Source organism: Neopelma chrysocephalum, unplaced genomic scaffold (genome assembly GCF_003984885.1).
Source record: "Neopelma chrysocephalum unplaced genomic scaffold, ASM398488v2 Primary Assembly neopelma1_89, whole genome shotgun sequence".
In the NCBI taxonomy this organism is placed as follows: domain Eukaryota; kingdom Metazoa; phylum Chordata; class Aves; order Passeriformes; family Pipridae; genus Neopelma; species Neopelma chrysocephalum.
Window position 1 is genome coordinate 2,819,389 of NW_020897751.1, and position 11,925 is coordinate 2,831,313.

At 40.2% G+C, this 11,925-nt stretch overlaps 1 long non-coding RNA gene across 1 annotated transcript; it reads right to left on the reverse strand.

The window, feature by feature from the left end:
• Nucleotides 1–1,771: 1,771 nt before the first annotated feature.
• Nucleotides 1,772–6,053, reverse strand: LOC113972213. The gene is made up of 3 exons (XR_003535801.1): nt 5,973–6,053; nt 3,112–4,060; nt 1,772–1,825 (listed from the first exon to the last, which is right to left on the reverse strand). It is a non-coding gene; the product is annotated as an uncharacterized LOC113972213 (long non-coding RNA).
• Between the last annotated feature and the right edge of the window lie 5,872 nt (nt 6,054–11,925).

Here is an 11,925-nt window from a genome sequence, read left to right on the forward strand (position 1 = left end):
AGTTGAGCATCAGCTTCCAGCCATGCCGCAATGCTATGTCATCCTGGCACTTTCACATCCTTTTTACATCATTCTAAGATAATATTTGGGTGCAATTACTAGAGTTCGAACCATCCATGCTACCAGTTGCATACAGATTATTGTTCTTTCCCTGAGCCAATAAAAGAATTACACAGGAGGTTGAGGTTAAGTCTTAAATCAGTGCATCACAAGAGCTATCTCTGCGAATACAAGAGGGAGAAAATAGTATGGCAGGATCCTGGCTTGTTCAAGCATTTGGGATGGATTTCTTTAAACTCTCTCCTTACAGTGAGCTGCCCACCATGATTTCTTCTGAATTAAAAAACAGCTTACTTTTTTTAAACATCAAAACCACAAAACAATCAGCAAATAAAAACCAGAAACAAGGTGCATATGCAACCCTTGACCCCTGCAAGCCTGTAGCTGGACTGTGCTTCCATCCTGGGGTTCAATTAGGTAAGTGACTATGAGAGCAGCTCAGTGTCTTCTCAGTCTCCTCATGCCAGCTCATGGTTGTGAATACTGTTCATCCAATCCTGCCACTTCTCAAACTTCCTCAAACACACACAGGAATGGGACCCAGTTATGAACATAAAGAAACAAAACGGGAGGAAGAGCAAATGCTGTCTGTCACTGAGAGCATCAATGCTCCAGAACAATTGAAAGCTCTTTACTAACTTGCACCAGAGCTTGGAAATAAAACACAAAACCTCCAGCACTCATCTGAAGGGGTTAATAGGGGGTCTATTAGCTCCCAGAATGAAGATATCGACTGGGCAAACTTTTGGGTGTATCCTTGATGATAAGGAAGTCAGTAGAAAGCCCTAATGGGGAAAACAGAGGTAGACTGAAGTTGGTAGGCCTGGGATGTGGGAACTGCAATAAGGCCTTGAGCTTTGCCAAATGTATCGCCCATAGATCCTGGCCAATGAAAACGCTGTTGCTTGCTTACCTAAAATAAGGATACTGCTTGCTGCTAGCAAGGGGGATAAAAAAGCAGATGAGAAAATAAAAAAAAAAAGGAGGCATCTTTTCTGCACATAACTGACTCCTTGTATCTTTGTCGGCCGTCACTACTCTACACTGACACTCATCGGCTCTGCTCCCCTGGGTGCTGTCTGCAGTTCCACTGGAGAGCCTGTTTGTACACTGAAAGTGTGACCTTTGGGGGTAGTCATGACCCCTTGCACAAGAATAACGTGCTCACAGAAATAACTATAACCCAGACGGTGTTCCACAGCTCAGAATAAAAAGCAGATGCCACTTGGACAGAGGTATCTGCAGCACTTTCACTGCTATTCACTAATGGCCATGCAGGGATCAGGCAGGAAACAGACACCCCAGCACCAAGGACCAGACAGCTGCTGCCACAAGTACAGGGAGGAGAGCACGTAGGAGGGGGAACACTGGTACAGAACAGAACTCCCAGTTACACAGAAGCTGCTCTATTGAAATCTGTAACATGAGAGGGCCTGGACTGGAGTGCCACATGCCTTGCTCAGGCCTCGAACTCTCAGAGGGCTGGCAGGCACACAGTGTGCCTCAGAAACACCAGCTCTTGGGTTTTCCAAGGTTTCTGTTGACACCATGAAACTTGAGTTTTCAACACTGGTACACAGCACTGGAAAGCTTCTTTACATGAGTCTTATCCTTCTGAGCACACACACTTACCCTTCTTCGCAGCCAATGCAGGGAGCGTCACCACTGAAAGAACAGTTTAATTTCTCCTTTCCAGCCAAGCTGTTGGACAGCTCTTTTTGGCAGTGTTTACAGAAAAGTTCACTCTGCTTCACAGGAATTAGCCCTGCAATCAAAATAAGCATTCAGTCTTCCTGCCCTCACTCCTCTCCTGCAGCCATGCCTAGAAACTAAACTATCCTTCTCGTACCTTCTACTGCTGCATCAGTTTTCCTCACAGCCTGCACAGTTATTTCTGTACCCCTTCTGTGCAGATTAGGCTCAGACAACATTTACAAACCTTTCACTGAGTAAGAACTGTACATTTCATAGATACAGACAGACATTATATATATATATATATATGTATGTATGTATTATCTCTATTCCAAGATATTCTGAAGTCCTTTGGAGACTCTCCAGCTAAAGCAGTAACTGTTTGGATTTATACATTATATCATTTTATCTGTCTAAGAAAAGGGCAGATGAAGATTGACCTGACAGGACAAGTGTGGGGAGAGGGCTATGGTGAAACAACTCCAGTTAATTCACTCTGGACCTACCTGATTTTCAAATCTATGAAGATATACAGACTTATAACTGTGTCAAATGTCTTAAAATATCAACAAGCTAAAACAAAGCGAAAAATGAGGCTACAAGTTTGGCAGACTGTAAAACTTTCATGAGTTTTTACAGAGTTTTCTTCTCAAAAAATATAATTTTGTCAAGTGGAAATACTTTGAGAAAACAGCTTGGTAGATGGCTTTTTCCTTGACCATAAATGATAAAAATGAGGCATCTATGAGACACTTAGCCCTAACCCTGGCTCTACTTCTCGCATAGTCCCTGGGGAAATCCTACTGTCCTCTGCCAACATAGAGCATCTCTGTATATCCTGGCTTTAACACGCAATTTTATTGGAAAGAACTCCAGGCCAAAACAGAAACTGTGTGCTAAGTTTGTTTTAGCCTTTTGCCCCCTCCATCTATTTAAAATAAGATAAATGAAAAGCTGCAAAGTCATCCACTGCTTTCTCCTGTCAATGACACTGGGACCAAACAGCTTCAGGAAACAAAAACTGCGATGACCCAAGACCTGTCCTGGCTCCTCCAGCAGCACCAGTGCTCCCCAGCTGTCACAACCCACCCCAGAAGGGGAGAGTAACCCAGGTTCTTGTTAATAAATCCCTTGGGGTGGATTAGAGTGAAATGACACTGAATAATTGGTGTTTGTAAATATATATCTGTATGCTTTATTTTAGAACAATTTGGTTTCAAAGGAAAACAGGTGTATAGCCGTTTTGGTTGTTATCATCTATAGTAATACAGCAATATTAAAGCATAAAAATAACACTTAAGGAAATGTGTAAGGAAAAGAAAGAAAGGATAAAAGTGGGAAGATATATATAGTCACCATCTGCTGGATCCAGTGATGAAAATTGGTAGTTGCAGCTTCAATGTCTGTTGGTTGAAGATGGTGGTCGGAGTCCTGTCGAAGTGATGGTCTTGATCCGTTGGGGGTGGGAGAAGCCCCCCAAAAATTCAAAGATTTTCATGACTTATATACACTCAGGCTAAGGTGGGAATACCTAGTACCTCCCCTAGGGTGAGGAATTTTAATGTCTTTGATACTTCCTGGAGGGGTTTTCACAGCAGTCATCATGTAAGGGAGGACGTTGACATGATAAGAAGGATTATCCCACCTCAAGGATCTGCCTCTTCCCTTATCTGCAAATCCAGTTTGTAGATTCAGGTATGCACCTGGAATAGCTGGACAATAGTACTCCCCTTATGTTATCTCAAGGTCCTTTTGCAGTCCAAATTAGGAGGCATATTCCTGGAAGGATGGGCTTCACTGCATGAGCAGCTGTTTCTTTGCAGTTTGCTGCAGTGGACAAAAGTCTTTTGGTGATCTTAACAATATTGAAGCTATTAAACATTTCAGTCTCTGACACACACCATCTCTGGTGCAGAAACCTTTTGGAAACCCTGGAACAGCAAAGACCAGCAAGAAAGTGCACTCACAGCTTACCCATGTTTTCCCAATAAGAGCAGCTCTTTCAGGACAAGCCAGCACAGATGCACAGTTAACACACATATATAAGATATAAATTGGACCTTTGAATTAGACCCTTGAATTAGATTATTTCTTTGTCAGTGAAAACTATTAGAAAACACAGACTTTAGAGCAAACCTATTATCACTACATTTTTAATACACAAAGTAATACCATGGTACTTCAGACATCGTATAAATTACTAGAGAAGAAACCATTTTTTATTCAACTTGACCAACAACAACAGGATCTTCACTAGCATTCCTCTTCCTCCAGAGTTAGGCAATGACATAAATTTACTCAGCTCCTGCAAAACCAGGGCGAGGCAAATGCTGAGAGCTGGGAATCACTAATTTCTGCACAAAGCCCAAACCCCAGCTTTAGCCTTAATTTTGCAAAGCACCGTATTCAATACAATCATTTATACAATTATTAAAATAATGTATAATATAAATTATGGAAATGCTTTGAGTTTGGAAAATGCTCTGTAGTTTTGTAGGGCAGCACAGGGAAAACAAGTAATGGGAAAGAAACAGCTTTATAACCCTCTTAAGTTTGGTTTGGCTGCAATCAGGAAAACATAAGCCAGCACATTAAGGATTAGCCCAGGAAGAATATCAATTCAGACACAATAGCTGTTTGCACTGCCAAAATGTTCCAATTCTTTTAAATGAAGTGTAACAGCAGTAATTGTGTTTCTCTGAGTGAGCTAAGAGGCAAATGGTGCACGAATCAATAACGATGTGACTTGTTCACCATTTATCTCTTTGCATGGACCACAGGAAATCCAATTGCATAATGACATTATTCAAAGCCTGTCCAGGGCACAGAATAACCAGCTCTCGTTCACAGGTGTGTTCCCATCTTCAGAGGGCAGACACCCACCAAGGAGGATCTGGTGGACCATCAGCCAAAGCCTTCACTAATAATGGGGTCACACTCCCTGAAATTACCAGTGCTGCACAAGGGGACTTAATTTTTGCTATCAGAGAACCAATTGCAATTAATATCTTCAACATTTAGACATTTTTTGGAAGCTTCAAAGTCTTTCAGCTGCTACACTGAGTGCTACTAATATGTCTGCTGACTCCAGAAATCGGACTGCAAGGAATGAATTAGGACATTCAGACACAGGTACTTTAACACAATTATAAATCCCCTACTCAGATACCTGAGGAAGCTGCAGGTATAGAAGAAAGTTTGCAAACCTAAGTGCTAAAACCACTGCTCATATGAATAACCTCTAGTGGATGAAATGTGCTGGTGCTCAATAAGCATGTGGTTTTAGTGATTTATCCTCTGTCATAGCTGAAGCACACATTTGCAGCGTTGAACCATTTCTGCTACAACATTTCCAAATTCCCATTTAAGTCACTGGGAATGGGACAGCAGTGCCACCTCTGGTGACAAGCCCAGGATGGCAATGCACATATTTAAATAAGTGCTTTTTGAATCCTCAATTATATCCCAGAGAGATGGGAACCCAGGAAAGGCTGCTGGTCCTGACCAAGCACACAGCTCCTTCCTCTGCTAGCTGGCCAGAAAACCTCTTCCTCTCCAATCTAATGCTGTAAAACATTCATCTCCTCCCCCTGTAATTTATCTTGCTCTGAAAAATTCCAATATGAAACCACAAAGACCAATCCTTCTGACCCACTTAATTTAACGAACTACAAGTTTCTACACATCCCTTACTGATCTGGAGAACACTAAACACTAGGAGATGTGTGGCCAAGGCACAAGGAGTTTGCAGCTGTATGGGGAGGAAGAGGTTGAAAACAGAAGTTTGACAAGGAGAAAAGTTGGTTTTAGAATTGTTTTCACTCAAAGACCAAACTTGCAGCTGGGAAATACTAAGAATGTTGCTTCATTGTGGGAATTTTTACACCCTGTGTTTCCTTTGGATTGTTTTCTGTCTTTTGAAAGAAATGGAATTCTCTCAAAGAAGATAGCAGAATGTTGTTCAAAACTTAAAGGTATTTTTTCCCACAGGCCTTGGGGGGAAGGGAGATAAGAAAGTTTAGCACTGCAAGAACAGCCTAGTGAGCTATTTGTGGATGCGTCAGGCCTTTGATATATAAAGGAAAGCCCAGACCAGGCTGGTGTTTTTTGCCTCTGCTAAGTTTGTACCAATTTGGCAGTGTATGGATGTCCCTGAAACGATGGAATAAATCTACTCTTCACACTGCAGTCGTGGGTCGTGGCCATCTTGGTGTTACCTGCCTATAATCAGTTCTTGCAAGCTGCAATATAAAAGTTGATCTTCTTCAGCTCAGAAAACATCTGTCTTCAGCTGGTTGCGTTTAAAAGAAAAAAAAATGAGAGAAAAAGATAACACACATAAATATAAGTTATTTTGGAATAAAAATTATTCCATGGTGCAGTTTTACAGTTTGTTTTCTATACAAATTGCCTGCTTCTTTACATCTAAACCAAATAGAGCAGTTACTGCCAGCTGTGTCTGAAACTCAGAGTTTTAGCCGGGAGGGACACTGAACACTCCACCAGGTTCCTCTCCCTCTCCTACAAAGAACTCTTCTAAACCTGCAGTCAGATACTCATAGGGCATCTGCAGTTCAAACCTTTTTGCTGCACTGTTCTGCCTGCACTTCCCTCCCTATGTCAGAATTAAATAAAAAGTAAGCCCAAAGAATTCATAACAAATTATTTCCTTTAGTCATCGTAGAGTAAGAGTGTCCCTAAAGAAGCTGTTGTACCACAGATAAGTAAATGTCTTCCCAAGGCAAAACCAGATGAGTTACAGGTCTCCATTGTTCATGAAACAGGGAGAAATTTATTGCCTCATACATCCTCTTCTGCCATGGCATTATCAATTTAATAGTTGACCTGCTTAAAAGCAATACTGCAGTGTGCTGTGGCTAAAGGTAGTTACTTTCATCAACAGGATGGATTAGAGTTACATGATATAAAACCACGATAAGAATCCAGCATTGTACTGTTACAACAACATAGTTTTATTACTAGCCCTGAAGGAAAAAATAGGAAATGGAAAAATTCAAATGAATGCTAAAAAAAAACCAGCAAGTCTCAATGGACAGACGAAGACTTGAAAAAATTCAAAAGCTGAAAACAGCAAATACTTTTTAAAGATATCAAATTAATTTATATGGATTTTTAATACAGTCCTACTTTTACCACAATCATCACTTGCAAGAGAAGAGTTGAACTGCTTTACTATTAGCATCTTGTAAATCAAAACAGACCCCAGAGTTTGGCATCGTGCATATGAGATGATGGAAGAAACCAGGAATTTCACTTTGAGGTCATATCAAGAACCACATGTGAAAGATCAATTCCCACACAAAGACCCACTTTGAGATGACTTGCTCTTTAAAATAATGCAATTTGGTGAGCATTTATCTATTGATAACGGTGTCTAGTCCCTGCTACTCCAGTATTCTTTATTTTGGGATAACCCAAGATAAGCTCAGTTCTAAGGATGCCCAGGGAAGTAGGGGCCATGAATAAAACAAATGTTTCTTTCTTTTTTTTGTTTATAAAATAAAGTAGGAGACAAAAATATCAAATAGAGATATTTTACATTACTGATACTAAATTGGTTTTATTTTTATAAGAAACAACTCAAAACATAACCATCAGCCTTTTTGCCACAGATTCTACCAAGCCTTTCATGCTGCTTTATTCTTATAACAAATTCCACCTTCATTGCTAGCACAATATAGTGTTCAAAAAGTGATCCACATCAAGAAGACCAAAAGTTGACCTAAGGTCAAATCCTGACTAAATTCTTTATAAAAAGAGTAGTTTACAGAATTATTCAATTTTTCTATATAGAAGTACACGCACACTGTATCTCAGTACATGGGAACAGAGACCAGCATAATAAAGTCTACAAAAAGGAATTTTATGAGCTACAAAAGAAGAGTGACATATAATACAATATTTGTCTATGGACACATTCATCCTTCTCAGCATAATTTGAAATGCTGTTTTCCCAAAAGCACTGAACTGAAATGAAACCACAAAATGCCTCTTATCTGGCCCCAGAGTGAGTTTGCTGGTTAGATCAACTTCACAAAACTGCAACTCCCCAAGAGTCCTCCCACATGGCCTGAAGTGGGGAGGGTGCTCAGGGCTCCTTCATTCCCTAATTAACAGACAAGAAACACTGTCTCACAACCAGGTCTTCGAAAATAAAAGCCACAAAAATATCCTGGAGAAATGGATACCAAAAAATAATTGTCACTTCAAAGGAAGAAGACCAGGAAGGCCGAACTGTGGTCTCCCAAGGAAGATAAGAGAGGAAGCACATCACTGTGGGCCTAAATTCTGGCTGAGCTGTGTTTGTAACACATTCTGTTTTACCATAACAAGCACAACCAGGATCATTCTTGCTACACTTCCAGTAGTATTTAAAATAATATTTTGACAGATGGCCATTACAAAAGCTGTCGTTCCATCACAGACTTTGAAACACTTCACAATCAAAGGTTTGCTGGGTTTATTCATGCCAGTGCAGCCCCACTAATGCATTTCAGCCACAGATTCAACTTTGGCCCAAGGATACTAATTTATGAGGCCTACAAAGCTTAGAGAAGTTCAAAATTTAAACAAAATTAATCCATACACATAGAGCACCTATCATGTATCAGATGCACTGATGTGTATAACATCTAATGGTAACACATCATCTTGGCACAAAGCCGAGTGAAATCAAGGAAATGGGATTCTCTCCAAACCTCAGGGGTGTGAAGTGACTATAAATAGGCTGCTCTGCTTCTCGCTCTTGAGGATGAGACATTTAATGGGTACAGAGAGCTATGGGTGTGAAAGCACTTGGGGACCATGGCAAAAAAGCAAATCAGCAGTAACACCAACCTCCTACAGAACATATGGACAGGAGGGCTCTTCCCACTCTCTTGTTTGTGACAAGGATTATTCTGCTGAGAAAGGCGTGGGGTTGAGGGGGCACATTCTTTATTTTTATCCCATGGGGTATGGGAGACCATCTCAGTTTTTAGTCTCATGTATATGCAGTAACTTACTCCTTTTAACAATTTGAAGCCCAAGACATCTGTGATACAGAGCAAGGCATATGTGCAAAGACAAGATTCATGGGATTAAAGGAAGTACTCTTGTGAGGAAGCTGAAATGGATTTTGTAGGTGAGCGACCCCTCTGCTCTCCTAATTTTGGATATTTCTCAACTCCTTTTAGACTCAAAAACAAATACACAGAAAAACTCAGTCCCCTCAAAAGTGAGAGATTCTCCTTGCACCAAAGAATGTGGCACCTGGCCCGCAGGAACTAAACGGGTTCCCATAATCCTTAAAGTCTGCAAGTTCCCAGTTATTCCTGGCCACCATCAGAGGCAGACTTTTGGTCTGAGCCACTACAGTCACACTTCAGTTATTTTTGTATTCCAAGGAAAGGATATTGACATATGTAGGGCTTGACCTCGAGTACACAAAAGACAGCATCGCTCAGGGCAAAAAGCTAATGCTGCTGTAACTCACTCAGCTGCGTGCACGTGTTGCAGATCCTGCACTGTGCCAATCCCCTTGTGCTGTGAATTGTTACAGCCCATGGCTATGGAGTGTAGGCTCTGCAGTGCAAGCTCCAAGAGCAGCATGTCATTTTTCAGGTTATCAAAACCCCAGCTCGGCTAACAGGTCATTTATATGTGTGTTTAAACACGATGAGGCTCAGTTGCTCAGGGCTAGAGACCTGTGAGAAAGATAATATTTTGAATTATTTAAGGCAATGCAGAGGAAGGCTTAGAAGCCCCTGACTGAAGGAGTAACAAACAGCCATGTCCAACCTGATTTCAGACATGCTATGTAAGGCTAAAATGAAACACAATAAACAGAACACAGCAGAAGGATAAGCTACAAACATGAGCAGTCCCACAAAGAGACACACAAAGGAGGATTTTTACCAGCAGAGGTTAGCAAAAACAAGACATACTTGTCCAACAGAGATGTAAGATAAATGTGTTCTGAGGTAGCAATCAGCACATAAAAAGAAAAGAAGGGGTGTGGGGTGGGAAGTCGACACACCACATGACTTTTCCTTAATATATTAGAAGACCCTCAAAAACATACCTCAAATTTTACTTCATCAGGGAATTCCACAGCATAATTCCTCCCATTGCTGGTAATTTCAGCTCTACTGTACCAGGATAAATGATACTGCAAGACACCTGGGAATTAACAGCTCCTCTTTTAAAACAGCTTATGGAAACCCATATGGACAGCTGAGAATGCACAGAGATCAGACATCAGACTCTGTCTGCACTGACACAATGGACTATTGCTTGTTTGAGTTTTTGCAAAATCTCTCTACCTGGAGATAAAACCTGAGAAAAATCCATTCCATTTGTAGTTATGTTCAGTGAATTTTAGCAAGAAAAATTGTACTTTGTACATATAATGCTCAGTTACTCAAGTACAAATTTGGTTAACCAGGCAAATAAAGGAAAAAAAATCCTGGTAAAAGAGAAAATGGAGGAAGGAGAAAATAAATATGACGTCTTGTCTTTTTCAAACCTCCGTGTACATTTTAATCTATTATGAATTTAACTGCAAGTTTTCCACATGAAACCAGTGCTCAACACCTGAGCTGGCTAACAAAAAGGGTTGGCTTCATCACATACAGTCACTGGGAAAACTGGCAATGGGAAAAGCTCCTGATTACCCACATTAGTGGAAGTAACAGAAAACAGAGTGACAGACCTTGAAGTCAATTACTTAACGGAATGTAGCAAAGCACAAAAGCACTCTTCAGTGGAAAAATTTCCAACATTACACCACATAATGGCATTTTGTGCTGAAGAGGGTATTGCAGTCTGTTTTCATTATGGGAACATTTGATAGGTATTTATGGGATTTGAAAAACTCAGAAGAGCTCCTTGAAAAATAGGATAGTGTTGTGGTCCTCAGTGTTACAATCAAAGGCTGGAATTCAAGTAACAAAAAAAAAGCATATTCTGTCAGAACTACCAGATCAAACTATTAATCTACCCGTTTGTATTGTAACAAAGCAAGAAATTAGTTACCTTTCATTTGCTTAAGCTGTACCAAAGTGAAGAAGGAGGTGTGTTTTTTTATGTATTATAAATATCTGGAAAACTAATGCTAAAAAGAAATATTTTTAACACCAGAGGACAGTTTGCTCAAAATAAAGTGAAAAGCCTAACACAGAAAACATATTTATCTATTTGGAGAGATAATCAATGCTTTTTGCATTTTTTCTCTTTATCATTGCATCTTCCTCTTTCTTTTGTTCCCCCTGCAGCAAATTTTTATGCTGAGCACAGCTGTTCAAGCTGCACAGACTCAAGTATTACTGGTGCCAGGAAATAATGTACAATTCTACATGTATAACAAAATTACCTCCAACCTTTCCCAAGTAGGTATTTGCATGCTGGATGGCTGCAATTCCAAGCTGCCACGGCCCTCTCAAACTTGCCTTTGGCATACCTACATTTGGGTTCAGCTTCTGTCCATCCCTTGAGTTGAGACATGAGTTGAATTCCTATCTTTACACATTCAATTAATCTAAGAGCTCTCATCCTAAACCCTGGCAGCATTCATACCTTGTGCAGCTGATTTAGGACTAACTTTATGTTACAGTAATTGGGCACTGCACCAAATGTGGGTCAAATTAGCTTTTATACACGCCCATGAATACCCTCTGGAATTCTGATTTATTTCTCAGTAATTCCATTGGTTATATGTACGTCCATATGTGTATGGATGACAACACATCCATATTGGTTTTCAATTGTATACCTCTTAAATTCTGTCCAACCTCAGTTAATATGTAACTATGTTTAAAAAAATAACTCAAGTGGACTGCAGAAGGAGCTTTGTATCATTATTTTTATTCTCACTTTCTTTTCTTAAGGCCAAATTGTATCCAAGATTAGAGGACTGAATTAATTTCCATTATCACCTTATAAGGGAAGTTCTGGCATAATGCTATTCTACTTTTAGCAAATTATCTTCCAGAAATCCACTGTCATGCTGCTTTAGCTTCTGTCACTCAAAAGCCCGTTTGCTCTAGGATGTTCTGGATGCAGTTTAGAGGATTTTGAGATGAAGGAGCCGAGTTCTGTACAAGAGAAATCCATGAGGGTTAAAAAACATGGAGGAGCTTCTTCACACTTGGAAAAAATTTACTCAAGGGT